Genomic DNA, 15,053 nt, shown 5'->3' on the forward strand with positions numbered 1-15,053 from the left:
CAGGTGATGGTGAAGAACAGGGAAACCTGGCGTGCTGCATGGGGTCAGAAAGAGTCAGACGTGACTGAAGCAACTTAGTAGCAGCAGCAGCAGATAGGTAGACAGGGTGAGATGATTCCAGGTGGTAGAAAAGAAGGTTTAAAAGCAGCAAGAGGGACTTCCTGGTGGTACAGTGGATAAGAGTCTGCCTGCCAATGCAGGGGACATGGGTTTGATCCCTGATGTGGGAAGATTCCACATGCTACCGAGCAACTAAACCCATGCACTACAAGTACTGAAACCCATGCACCCTAGACCCGTGCTCCACAGCAAGAGGCACCATCACAGTGAGTAGCCCATGCACTGCAACTAGAGTGTAGCCCTAGCCACAGCTAGCCACAACTAGAGAAAGCCCATGCACAGCAACAAAGACCCAGATATATATTTTACAACCAAAATATATATATATAAATACAATAAAAATATTTTTAATAAAACCGGGGAGGTAGTAATAAGACATCTAAATAACCCTGACACATTTTCTATGGGTTTACATTTCTTACTAATATTGGTGAATCTGTGTTACGTTACAGAAGTCTGATAGTGAAGGACAGGGAAGCCTGGCGTGCTGCAGTCCAGGGATCACAAAGAGTCTGATATCACTTAGCGACTCAACAACAACAACAGAATTCTGAAGGTGGTAGTTTTTAGTGATGCCTGCTCAGACCATAAACCAGAACTAAGGAAGTACCCTAGGTTTGCTCTTCTGTCGAACAAATCATCCATAAACTTAGCAACTTACAACAGCAAAGAGTCATTACCTCACAGTCTCAGTAGCATTCAGGAGCAGTTTAAAGAGTAAGTGGTTTGGGTTCTGGGTTCTCAGGAGACAGCAGTGAAGTCATATCTGAAGACCAGCCAAAGGAGGATCTGCTTCCACTCCCCGCTGTTGGCGAGCCTTGAAGATCATCTTCTGGAGGGTTAGAGCAAATTAGCCAAGATGGCGGTCGTCAGGCTCTTTCACTCCACGGCCTTTCTCTCTCGTCCCACGTTTTGTAAATAATGATTCTGTAACAGCGGAGATCATTTATAACACTGCAAACAATCAACACGATGTGCTCGCTAGGCCCCAGGCCACTTTTGTTCCGTTTGTCTATATTATCTCCACCTGAGAACCCCTTTGCGGCCACACCAGCGAGGAGATAATAAACATGTCTGCGGTTTCTACAGCTCCTCACATCTTCTTCCAGCTTCCCTGCTCATTCCTTGCCTACCCTGGGTTCAGCAAACAGTGTGAACAGCGAGACACCTTCCAAACTCACCTATATGGGTTTCTCCACAGGACTCCCTCTAGAAAGGCAGCTGGCTTCCCTTAGAGCCAGTGAATCAAGATCCAGTGAGAGCTTCCAAGGTGGAGTCAGGTGTTTTTATAACCTAAGGTCAGAAATTAAAATCCAGGAGACAGGATAAATTGCAGGCCATCTTGGAGACCGCTTATCACAGAAGGCGAGGTTGATATTAGGTGGGGAGAGAAGACATTTACACTCTCTCTTGGCTTCATGCTCTTGTAGTTAGAAGTCATAGAATTTTTAGGTCTTTGAGAATCCTACCTTATTTTCAGATACTACTTACATTACAGAGAGGGAGATGGGAATTAGGATAGAATAAAAATTGGGATATTAAAGCTTACAAAACATAGTTTAATCCCTCTTTCTTCATGTGATATTATTTCCCTTTGTAATTGTTTAGTCTAAGGACATGAAAGAGATGCTGTTTCCTTCATTGTATGTCCTGAGGCAATGGTGTTCACTGTTACTCAATGGTAATTTTCTTTCATTGAGCCCAGAGAGTGACCTCAGGATCACTGTGTCTCTGTGAGACACACTGGTACTGTGTCTCAGATGTTTACAATCAACTGGTCAGACATAAAAAATAACTATTTTTTTCCAGTCCTAGCCTTTACAGGAGAAATATTTCAGCTCTCATTCATATATGTACATTTGATTTATATAAAAAAAATTCTCTCCAGAGTAGCAAGGAAAAAGTCACTTTTTAAATAAATGGTCTTGGGTCTATTGGATATTCATTTAGAAAAAAATTCATTTACCATATGCCATATACAATTCTAGGTACATGATAGATCTAAATATGAAAGGCAAGCCCATAAAGAAAAGTATTTGTAAAATAGACTATATTAAAGGTAAAATTTCATGTATCATGAAAAGGCAAGCTATGGGTGTAAATATATATGCCATTGGTAAAAATATATGCAACTCATATAAATGGTGAAGAATTTATATCCAAAATATATTAAACACACCTATAGATCAGTAGAAAAATGGGAGACAACTCAATAGAGATAGGGGCAAGAAATTTGAAAAGGAATCTCACAAAAGATGATATCTCAGTGGATAGTAAACCCACTAAAGATGGTTCTATATCTACTGGAATAGCTGAAATGAAAGACTGAAGTTATCTTATATTGGCAGAGATGTAGGTAATGTCAGTATCATTCACATTCCATATAATGTGAATGTTAGTACAACAGTCTTTAATGTTGGATAACTAATTAGGTAATCACATACTATACAACTGGGAATTTAATTCCTATACACACAGACTAGATAAGTGGTGATATGATTATGAAATACTATACAATAATGAAAATGGAAGAGAAAAACCAAAATTACATGCAAAAATTTGAATTAATCTCACAAATGTAAAGCTGAGCCAAAGAAACCAGATGTGAAAGGATATATATTTATATGTACATAATGGCAACCCACTCCAGTGTTCTTGCCTGGAGAATCCCAGGGACGGGGAATCCTGGTAGGCTGCTGTCTATGGAGTCGCAGAGTCAGACACGACTGAAGCGATTTAGCAACAGCAGCAGCAGCATGCCATATATATGGAGCTTCCCCAGTGAATCATGGGTAAAATAACCTGTCTGCAATGCAGTAGATGTGGGTTTAATCCCTGTGTGCAGAAGATCCCCTGGAGGAGGGCACGGCAACCAACTTCAGTATTCTTGCCTGGGCAATCCCATGAACAGAGGAGCCTGGCAGGTTACAGTCCATAAGGTGGCAGAGTCAGACATCACCAGAGTGACTTAGCACACACACACACACACACACACATGTCATATATATATATATATATATATATATATATATAATGATTTATATATATAAAATGACTCCATTTATATAATTTAACACATGCAAAAAACAATCCATGGTGTTAGAGGTCAGGAGGTCAAGATAATGATTGATTGATTTGGAAGAAGAAAGAGGAAATAGATGTTGGTACAAGGAGTATGAGGGACCCAAACAGGAATTCCAGTACACTGGTAATCTGTTTCTTGACCTGTATGGTAGTCACCTGAGTGTGTTCATTTTATGATAATTTATTTTTTATGACTTTTGTACTTCTCTGTATGTAACTTACATAACACTAAAAACATGTAAATAACAGATGAAGGTCTATCTCAGTGGAATCAGAGGATATTAAGGAAAAGATTCTATGCTAGTTTAGAAAATCAGGCATGAAAAAGATCCATCAACCATGAAATCAATATGACCCTGAATTACATAATAACAAGGAATCTAAGAGAGTAGAGTACAGAGTTTAAGAGATTAAGTGTCACTTGAAACATATATATGAGATGTGTTTAGCATTGCAGCGTCTCCCTGTAGCTTATTTGATTCAGGTGAAGAATATTCTTATAATATATCCCAACTGGAATTTTAATAAAAATTTCAAGTTAGTTAGATTCAAGTTATACTTTCATGCATTAATATTTATCCTTCCAGACTTCTTGATGTGTGAGTTTGGACTTCACAGAGTTTGGTCTAGATTTGAGAATAGGAAAGAATATTAACTCAGAAGGGATGAAGATAACATTTCTTATTGTTTATTATCAAATCAAAGAGCAAGCCTGCCAAGGGCATATTCATGATTAAGGATGCATAGAGTTGTGAGCAGACTCAGATCCCCAGGGCATTTGTTGCTTGTAAATGTAGACCTGAAGTTAGTGGTCATAGTAGCCACACAGAAGAGGGAATCACCAGGTGGGAGCATTATGTATGAGCTCACTGTCTTTGTATATCATCTTAGACTAGAAAAGGAAGGGAAAGGGGAATGTCAGCTCTCAGGGGTCCACTCTTACTGTAAACAAAATATCTTGCACTGACTATGCTTGCTTATTTTCATCCTAGGGTATCAGGGGTGGGGGCAGTTTATGCCTTCCTGTTTTTAAGCCTGCTCTAAATTTCTGCTGCCTGCCCTAATGGGTTACTTTCATTTTCTCATTACCTTGTCTCTTCATTCTTAAAAAATATTTGTAAATCCTAGTCATGTATCAGAAACTACAATAACCCCAGCAATTTAAAGTTGAGTGGTACTTAGTCCCTGCTGCCTAGAAACCTTTAACACGTACTGTCATATTCCAAAATATTTACTGAAAGAATCCAAAAATGTAAAGTGAGTATTCATCTTTTAGTTTCATGTGGCTTTGAATTTTTTCCTTCAAATTTACAAGGAAAGTAACTTGAAAAAACAAAAAGCGTATTAACATATTAAATTGCTCTCAGCAAAGATCTGAGGAATTTTTAGAAATGATGTCCTTTCTATTGGATAAATAATTTTCTAACTTCCTTCTTGGGTTCAAAGACCAATGTCCCCATAACTGTAACAACATGTGATCTTAAGATAGTTGCCCTTTTATTCCCTAAAGGAATTAACACATGGAAAAAAAAAAAAAAGAACGGTTATTTTTTCCATTTCAATTAATTCTAAGTCGAGTAAGCAGACTTAATTGTATGCATGAAGAAAGCAACATTAAAACACTAAAATTGTGAATCTACAAGTAGAAAGAATACGAAGAGATAATCTTTCCTTTTGACCCCAGGGACAAACGGGGTCATTTGATGACAATGAACAGCTAGTGTCAAAGAAGAAACTACACAGCTTTGACATTTATATCCATACTAAAACAGCATGCATCTCTATAAAATCCATTTTAAATGACAATTTTCAGTGTAATGATCAAGAATTTTTTTGATCAAAAGTTTAATAAACTTTTCCTTAGGTAAATGTACCTTGAGCATTTCTTGAAGCAAGGTCCCTAGGTATCAGTTGCAATCAAAACTAGTAATGGAGTGGGCATCTCCTTTGTTGCTTCACCGGTGCAGTGTGATGTTCTCTCATTCTATGAGAATCAGGCTTCTGGATGCTGAGATCCAGTTACAGAAGTAGGCATTTTATTATCTGCTTTGGCATCTGGCCAGTTTTGAGTTTTATTTAACCAGTATTTTGGAGAACTAGGAAATGGCAACCCACTCCAGTATTCTTGCCTGGAGAATTCCATGGACAGAGGAGCCTAGTGGACTACAGTTCATGGGATCACAAAGAATTGGACATGATTGAGGGACCACCACTTTCACTTAACTATATGCCAGGAACTCTGTTGGATGCTGACAATTAGAACAAGTTTCAAACTTCATGAAGAAGCCATATAGGATATTAATGTGACATTCCAGGTGAAAAATGATGGGCCTTGAACCAATGAGTCAGTGTGGAGGAAAATTTTAAGAGAAACTGAGCAAGAGGAGTTTTGAGAGGTATGTACTGTGTGTAGTCACTCAGTCATGTCTGACTCTTTGCGACCCCATGGACTGTAGCCCACCATGCTCCTCTGTCCATGGGGATTCTCCAGGCAAGAATACTGGAGTGGGTTACCATGCCATCCTCTAGGGGTTCTTCCCAAACCAGGGATCTTACCCAGGTCTCCTGCACTGCAGGCAATTCTTCACCATCTGAGCCACCAAGGAATAAGTGACTGTGATAAATGTCTATTTAGAAAGAAAATAAGAAGGCAGGTTAAAGCTGCTATCCTGGAAAATCTGGACTGCTTTGTCCCTTCAATAAAGACACTTCAGTTCAGTTCAGTTGCTCAGTCATGTCTGACTCTTTGGGCCCCGTGGGCTGCAGCACACCAGGCTTCCCTGTCCATCACCAACTACTGGAGCCTACTCAGACTCATGTCCATTGCATCAGTGATGCCATCCAACCATCTCATCCTCTGTTATCCCTTTCTCCTCCCACCTTCTATCCTTCCCAACATCAGAGTCTTTTCAAATTAAGTCAGTTCTTCGCATCAGGCAGCCAATGTATTGGAGCTTCAGCTTCAGCATCAGTCCCTCCAATGGTTATTCAGGATGGATTTCCTTTAGGATTGACTCATTTGATCTCCTTGCAGTCCAAGGGACTCTCAAGAGTCTTCTCCAACACCACAGTTCAAAAGCATCAATTCTTTGGTGCTCAGACTTCTTTGTAGTCCAACTCTCACATCCATACATGACTACTGGAAAAACCATAGCCTTGACTAGATGGACCTTCGTTGGCAAAGTAATGTCTCTGCTTTTTAATACACTGTCTAGGTTGGTCATAGCTTTTCTTCCAAGAAGCAAGTGTCTTTTAATTGCATGACTGCAGTCACCATCTGCAATGATTTTGGAGCCCAAGAAAATAAAATCTGTCACTGTTTCCATTGTTTCCCCATCTATTCCCCATCTATTCCCATGAAGTGATGGGACCAGGGCATAGACTTGAATTACTGCAGCCAGTAATTGGTGAAGCTGCTGCTGAAGCCAAAGCTCCAATACTTTGGCCACCTGATGCAAAGAACTGACTCATTTGAAAAGACCCTGATGTTGGCAAAAATAGAAGGTGGGAGGAGCAGAGGACGAAAGAGGGTGAGATGGTTGGGTAGCATCACTGATGCGATGTACATGAGTTTGAGTAGACTCCAGTAGTTGGTGATGGACAGGGAATCCTGGCATGCTACAGTCCATAAGATCGCAAAGAGTCAGACACAACTGAGTGACTGAACTGAACTGAACCGAACTGATGGGATTGGATGCTATGATCTTCATTTTTTGAATGCTGAGTTTTAAGCCAACTTTTTCACTCTCCTCTTTCACTTTCATCAAGAGGCTCTTTAGTTCCTCTTCACTTTCTGCCATAAGGGTGGTGTCATCTGCATATCTGAGGTTATTGATATTTCTCCCAGCAGTCTTGATTCTAGCTTGTGCTTCATCCAGCCCAGCATTTCTCATGATTTACTCTGCATATGAGTTAAATAAGCAGGGTGACAATGTACAGCCTTGACACAATCCCTTCCCAGTTTGGAGCTAGTCCGTTGTTTCATGTCCTGTTTTAACTGTTGCTTCTTGACCTGCATACGAATTTCTCAGGAGGCAGGTCAGGCAGTCTGGTATTCCCATCTCTTTAAGAATTTTCCACAGTTTGTTGTGATCCACACAGTTGAAGACTTTAACTTAATCAATGAAACAGAAAGAGATGGTTTTCCTGGAATTCCCTTGCTTTTTCTATGATCCATTGGATGTTGGCAATTTGATCTCTAGTTCCTCTGCCTTTTCTAAATCCAGGTTGAACCTCTGGAAGTTCTCAGTTCATGTACTGTTGAAGCCTGGTTTGGAGAATTTTGAGCATTACTTTGCTAGGTTGTGAGATGAGTGCAATCGTGTTGTTGTTTGAACATTCTTTGTCATTGCCTTTCCTTGGGATTGGGGTGAAAACTGATCTTTTCCAGTCCTGTCACGACTTTTGAGATTTTAAAATTTGCTGACATGTTGAATTCAGCACTTTTACAGCACCATCTTTTAGGATTTGAAATAGCTCAGCTGGAATTCCATCAACTCCACTAGCTTTGGTCATAGTGATGCTTCCTAAGGCCCACTTGGCTTTGCATTCCAGAATGTCTGGCTTTAGGTGAATGATTAAGCTATTGTGGTTATCTGCATCATTAAGACACTGAAAGACACTTCTTCAGTTTCTCCTAAATTTGCTTTGGGGACATGTATTGTTTGACTCAAAATAAAATTTGTATTGAAAAAAATAATAGCAATTATTCTTGCATTATTTAGGGAATAGTAAAATAGTTGATTAAAATCCCATAAAAACTGATAGAGTTCATATGACTTGATAAGAATGTGGATGCAACTGTTGATAGGAAGTCAGAAAACCCAACTTCTAGCTAAGTACTTGAAGCAGGTGGGCTATGGGCTATGTTTGAGTGTACTTAGTCAGAATGTACATTCCTCTGAGTGGCCACAACACCCTTATAGTCTAACACCTAGCTCACTCATTCACTACTTGCCTGGCCATAAAGTCATTTGAATTCTATTCTCTTCCTTGTGGTTAAAATTCTGCCATCAACTACTTGCATGTCCTCAGGCAAGCAAAAATGTACTGCCTTTCAATATCTTCCTCTCTAAATGAAGAGTATGGTGATTTTCCTAAAGCTTTCCACTTCCAGCTTAAGAGTGGATGGCCTGCACACCGTAACAATTCATTTCTTCTACATTTTATGAACAATCAAGTTTAAGAATCAGCTTAACGATGTAGACATAATTTGCTGCAGAAGTCACCATTGTAAGCCATCACATACTCTCATGAACAGTGAAGTGGAACTTGAAATCTAAAGGCCTGGATTGTCTTGCCTGTACTGATTGTTTCACTTTGTCAGCTTTGCCGTTTAAGCATGCTATACCACAGTGCCTTGATCTATGAAACAGAGGAAACAATTGTATCTACCAAACTTTGAGAGAAATAAGAGGATTATTAAAGAATTATACCCACTGAACAAACTTGCATGCCAAAGTGTGTGGGATTTTTCAAAGGGAAGACAACTGAATTGATAAAAAGGGGAATATTTGCTCTAATCAGCAAATTTATGTTATCTCATTTATTATTTTTCCAAATGTTTGTCAGGACCCTTAGAATTCTGTTCACTGTGTTCTTGTTCTGTCCCTCGTGTCAACTATGACAAGCAAGCCAGAATAATAAAAATGTTTGCCATCTGTCTTGCCGGTCTGGAAAAGTTGCCAATTTGTGTTGCAAATAAGGACTACTTGTAAGAGAAAGCCCTTTCCATGGATAAGACAAACTTGAGAGAGGAATATGTTCTTTGGCTTATTTGAAATATGATAATCTTCTAATGTCTCCTGTACCAATGAAGAATATGATTTATTGGGGTCTAGCACCATTTTACAAAGATGGCCGTGATGTGTCATTTGCCGTGTTCCTATAAAATACCTTCGCCATGCTAGTGTGAATTATTGCTCAGTTACCATTGTTTACCACCTAATTATTGAGAAGCACTTCCATCCATCACTGACAACTCAGTAAATGACTCAAGACACTATTGTATTTGCAACTAGAACAACAAGGTCATCGCAAGTTTAATTAGCCACTATCCATTACGAAACAGCAAATAGCCTATGATGACAAGTAAAATTCCAGTTTCTGAGTATGCCTCATAAAATGGTGGAGGGATTGCTCACATATCAGTGATTTTAATAACATATACATGTAATATAATCTAAGGTTTTTTTCATCATGACCTGTAATGAGTGATACGAGGAATTAAACTCAGACTACTCATAAGTCAATGCAAATTGTTTCTCAATTTTAAAACAAATAATCATCTCCCAGCATTTAGAGAAAATAGAGACTTCTTAACTGTATGACATGTTAAAATGAGTTTGAAAATTCTTGGAACTTGTAAGTTGGTAAATAAAGCAAACTAGTTTTTGTTGTTGGTGATTTGACTTGGACCTACAAATATTTTGGAAATTATTCAAAATTTAGACAGATACAATTTCACAAATCTCCAAGAATTGCTCCTGTGTACAAAATCCTACTCCTAGACATTTTCTTGCAAGAGTTTTAAAGTTGTCTGCATCCTGTCTGGTAAATAAGGGATGAACCCTCTGAACATATGAACACTTAGTCGTTTGGATAAAAGATAAAGTGTAGAAATCCGTCAAGGTCAAGACCCTGATGATCACCTTGAATCCACCAAAATCATTATTTACAGAGACCATGTGATTAGGACCATAAATAATAGCATTAGGAGTTGATGAGTTATTTCTAACTATTTTCTCTTTCCATTCTTTGAAACTTCAATGGTTTTCTTCTAATTCTACAACCTTGGTGGGTGAAATGAGTATTATTTTATAAAACATGCTTATATTTAACATTATCTTTTAAAAAATATTATTTAAAACACTGTTACTTGATTATTTTATCCTATAAACATGACCCAGTTATTTATAAATTTTAATATTCTAAAGGGCTTCCTTGATGACTCAGTGGTAAAAAATCCACTTACCAGTGCAGGAGATGCAGATTCAATCCCAGGTTTGGGAAGATCCCCTGAGAAGGAAATGGTGACCCGCTACCAGTATTCTTGCTTGGAAAATTCTGTGGACAGAGGAACCTGGTGGGCTACAGTCCACGAGGCAGCAGAGAATCAGATATGACTGAGCGACTGAACATATTCTGAGAGGCTGAGTGGAACTTCCACCACATTTTTCATTGCTATCCAAGAGAACTCCTAAAGGTAGAAAATTATCTGCATTTCTGTGTCAAAGAGAAATGAAAAATTATTGATGATGAACATTGCTTTATTATGAACACTATAATTCATGTATTTAAATATTTCACAACATATTTTTATTGATATAACTCACAATTATTTCCCATCTAAAGTTTAAAAATAAACATTGAGACAACTTACAGGCTGGGAGAAAATATTTGCAAATCATACTACTGACAAGGGATTAATTTCCAAAATATACAAACAGCTTATATAGCTTAATAGCAAAAAGCAAACAATCAAAAAACGGGCAGAAGACCTAAGCAGACTTTTCTCCAAAAAAGACATACAGATGGCCAACAGGCACATAAAAAGATGCTTAATATTGCTAATTATTAAATAAATGTAATTCAAAACTACAATGAGGTATCACCTCACACTGGTCGGGATGGTTATCATCAAGAAGTCTACAAATAATAAATGTTGAAGAGGGTGTGGCAAAAAGGGAACCCTCCTATACTGTCAGTGGGGATATAAATTGGTGGAGCCTATGGAGACTGCTTGAAAAACTAAAAATAGATTTACCATATGATGCAGCAATCCCACTCCTAGGCATATTTCTGGAGAAAATCATAATCTGAAAGGATACATGTACCCCAGTGTTCACTGCAGCACTATTTACAAAAGCCAAGACCTGCAAGCAACAGCAGATGTCTATCAGCAGATGACTAGATAAAGAAGACATGGTACATATATGTACAATGGAGTATTACTCAACCATAAAAAAAGCACTACTGTTTATTTCATTAAATATTGTCATTTGTAGCAACATGGTTGGACCTAGGGATGATCACTTCAAGCACACTGCTGCAATGCACACTCCTGGACTCTAGCCCTGGGTATCTAACTCCCTATATCTGGGGTGGGGTGCAGAGATAGGTTTTATAAAGTACCTCGAGGGACCAATATCAGAGAAAGCTGCATCAAAGCAAATCCAGACTATTAAAAGCAATAGCGTGGTGCAAAATTTACTTTCCTTTTAAAAAATATGTATTTCTTTATTTGGCTGTGTCAGATGTTAGTTGCAGCATGAAACTCTTAGTCATATGTGGCATGTGGGATCTCATTCCCTGGCCAAGGATCAAACGCAGGCCTCCTGCATCGGGAGCTCGAGTCTGTCACTGGAACACTAGGGAAGTTCCCAAAGTTTAGTAACTATAAGAATCTTTTTTGAAAAATAAACTGTGAAACCTTCTTTGTAAATTTATAACAATTTTCAAGATAAAATAACAAGGTCATTTATCTCGTCCATTGTTCTATTTGAGTTATGTTATGGAAGTTAGAGTTTTCTGAGTTAAACAAAGATAAGTACCACTGTTAAATATTTTAAAATCTTGCCAAAAATTTAAGACTTAAATGGAAATCAAGAGATTTTTAAAAATAAGCTTATAATTTTAGTAAGGATATTTGTATGCAATATAATGTTTTCCCTCGTGATATGGCTTCAGTTCAAATAAAAAGCCTGGTGCATTAATGTAATACTGCTTTGTGGCACCAGAATACTTAACAGGTTCTCATTTCTTGCTTTATTTCAAACTATGAATATATGCTCTTAAATTTTCCTGGGGTGAAAGAACCGATGTGATATAGCCATGTAGATGCAGTCTGCTGTTTCTTCTTAGTTTTCATGGAGAAGAGAAATGAAGTTGCATTTCAAAGAGAAAACTCATTTTCTTCGTGTTTCTTTTACACCAATTAAAATACCCTGCTTTTAAAGGTGCACCCACTGCAAATTCCTGTCACTATTTCTATCAAATAAGAAAGTAAATGACATAATGGCACCAGTAAAAGTCATCACATGCCCATTGAAATCATTGTCCTTTGTTTAATATGCCTGTATATTTAAAATCTTGAACAATTCAAAATCAGATTTTTTATACCCATCTTTGCACAAGTTTGGATTGGGTTCTTGCCCCCACTACATGCTCTATTCAATTAATCAACAATAATTGCAGTAGTAATATATTTCTGGTAAGCTATATTGCTATGAAATTTGTTAATGGTTCCATCATCTCCAATGCTCTATTACTTGCTTCCAAAACATTCCCATTTATTCATTGATTCTTTCACTCATTCAGTATGTATTGACAGTCTACCATGCACGGTTGAAAGGTCTATGTGCTGTTCAAGGCACTGTGTTACCCTTGACGTGTCTCTCAAATCTAGTTTTTACTTTATGAATTGGCACTTAAGATTTTCAGGTTTTTATTATCTTATCACAATAATTTTCAAAAGTCTTCTTGCTTTCTTCCTCCCATTCACCATCCCAACTCTCTTTCATCCTTTTTACCTAGCCTGTACCCAGCACCCTTCACTACAGAAGAATGTTTATGACTATGGGTTTTGGACTCGGTACTTGGATTGACTTACAAACCTGCTACTAATTCACTGAATGACCTTGAGTAGATTAAATGAGGCACAAAATTGTTTGGCACAGCATCACACACCATGAAGGACTTAATGAATATATATTTTATTTTATAGATTTCTTTATCCATATACATTATATTATTGCTGCATGCCAAAATTTTCTTCCTAAAGCTTCAAAGCATTCCATTTATCACATAATTTACATAATCAGAAATCTTCAAAAGGTCCATAGTGCTTACCTGAAAATTGAAGACTCTTCACATTTGGGAGGCTGTCTTCATTTAAAGACTCCTCTTTCATTTCTCCTCAACACAAAAAACTTCTCAACCTGATGGCTTGCTTTGTATTCTTCATGCTACCAGACTTCTTTGCATCTGAGCATTTGATCCCCCAGTTCCCCTGCTTTTGCAATGCTCTCCTCTCTATCTGTCTAAACTCTGCCTGTCCTTTAAAACACATTAAAATGCTTACCCTCTTCTCTCTCCACTGCCAACTGGACTGACAACTCCATCCTCTGAAGTGCAACAGCACGAAATTGTTGTAATGTTCAAATGACTAATATTTTCTGGTGGCAATTATTCTACTATTGTTCTGAACTCTTTCTCAAAGATCTGTTTCGTTCACTTTGTATTTGATAGTTCGTTCGGTTATAGCTTGTCTACCCAACTAGTTTGTAAATCTATTTAGGATAGGGTCTGTCTCTAATCTTTCTATCCCCATGTCCATCCAGAACAATATCTTATTTATGACAGCTACTCAGGTCATTTTTAATACTGAAACAAAACAACAAAAAGTGAGATAGACCCTAAATATATATTCATTCATAAACTGTATACTTGTTTTTCTCTTTCTGGCTTACTTCACTCTGTATGACAGATTCTAGGTTCATCTACAGTTTTACAAATGACCCAACTTCGATCCTTTTTATGGCTGAGTAACATATCACTGTGTACATGTACCATATCTTCTTTATCAGTTCATCTGCTGATGGACATTTAGGTTACTTCATGTTCTGGCTATTGTAAATAGTGCTGCAGTGGACATGGGAGTGCACATGTCTTTTTGAGTGGTTTTCTCAGTGTATCTGCTCAGGAGTAGGATTGCTGAGTCATATGGTAGTACTATTTTTAGTTTTTTAAGGAATATCCGTACTGTATTCCATACTGGCTGTATCAATTTGCATTCTTACCAACAGTGCAAGAGCATTCCCTTTTCTCCACACCCTCTCCAGCATTTATTGCTTATAGATTTTTTGATGATGGCCATTCTGACAAGTGTGAAGTGATATCTCATTGTAGTTTTGATCTGCATTTCTCTAATAAGTAGTGATGTTGAGTATCTTTCATGTGCCTCTTGGACAGCTGTATGTCTTCTATTTAGTGGATGTGTCTATTTAGTTCTTCTACCCATTTTTTGATTGGGTTACTTTTTTTTTCGATATTGAACTGCATGAACTGTTTGTATGTGGAATCTAGAAAACTGGTACAGATAAACCTATTTGCAGGGCAGGAATAGAGATGCAGACACAGAGAAAGGATGCGTGGACATGGGAGCGGGGAAGAGGGGGTGGGATGAATTGGGAGATTGGGATTGGCATATATATGCTGCCATATGTAAGTCAAATGGCTACCAAGAAGCTGCTGAATAGCAAAAGGAGCTAGACAGGTGGGGTGGGGAGGGTGGGATGTACAAGAGGGAGGGGGTGTATACATATATATGTATAGCTAATTCACGTCATTGTTCAGCAGAATCTAACACAACATTGTAAAGCAACCATACCCTAATAAATAAAAGAACTATTGAAAAAGAGCTTAACCTCTTAAAAACAAAAGCTTGTACTTCTATCAACCTATTGATAAAATACTGATGAAGTTCCAAGAATAAAAAATAAATGAAAAGAAAGAGTTGCTTTCTGCTTAGTTCCCAGTGGACAGTTTTGTGTCCTCCCTCAGGGGATGTCTGGAGGAGGAAATGGCAGTCCACTCCATTATTCTTGCCTGGAAAATCCCATGGACAGAGGAACCTGATGGGCTACAGTCCACAGGGGTGGGTTGGTAAAGAGTCAGACATGATTGAGCGACTGAGCACATCAGGGGATGTCAGTATTCTGCCGTAGACACAAGGGACCTAGAAGACTGATACTCAAAGTAATAGATCCATGAACTCTGTGCTATTAATCCAAGAAGAGATAAGTCCCTCGGCTTGGAATTTAATCAACTGTAATATTTAGCCCAGTGTT

Source organism: Muntiacus reevesi, chromosome 11 (assembly GCF_963930625.1).
Source record: "Muntiacus reevesi chromosome 11, mMunRee1.1, whole genome shotgun sequence".
In the NCBI taxonomy this organism is placed as follows: Eukaryota; Metazoa; Chordata; class Mammalia; order Artiodactyla; family Cervidae; genus Muntiacus; species Muntiacus reevesi.